This window comes from Lolium rigidum, chromosome 2 (genome assembly GCF_022539505.1).
Source record: "Lolium rigidum isolate FL_2022 chromosome 2, APGP_CSIRO_Lrig_0.1, whole genome shotgun sequence".
Lineage (NCBI taxonomy): Eukaryota > Viridiplantae > Streptophyta > Magnoliopsida > Poales > Poaceae > Lolium > Lolium rigidum.
The window spans coordinates 148,923,974-148,924,191 of record NC_061509.1 but is presented as its reverse complement, the minus strand read 5'-3'; positions in this window follow the sequence as shown (position 1 = coordinate 148,924,191).

The following is a 218-nucleotide window of genomic DNA, read 5'->3' as shown; positions in this document are numbered from 1 at the left end:
AACACACATATGCATGCACTTTATGCGCAAAGGCGCGGGTGCCTCTAATAATTCATGTGTGTGCGTATATTTAAACATATTCTTGGGGATTTCAATCTCTATCTCTCGATCTATATATCGTTGGTGGCCAAAAACACACATATATACGCATGCACTTTATGCGCAGGCGCGTGGTGCCTCTAATAATGTGTGTGCGCACTCGATCGATGATCCCTAAA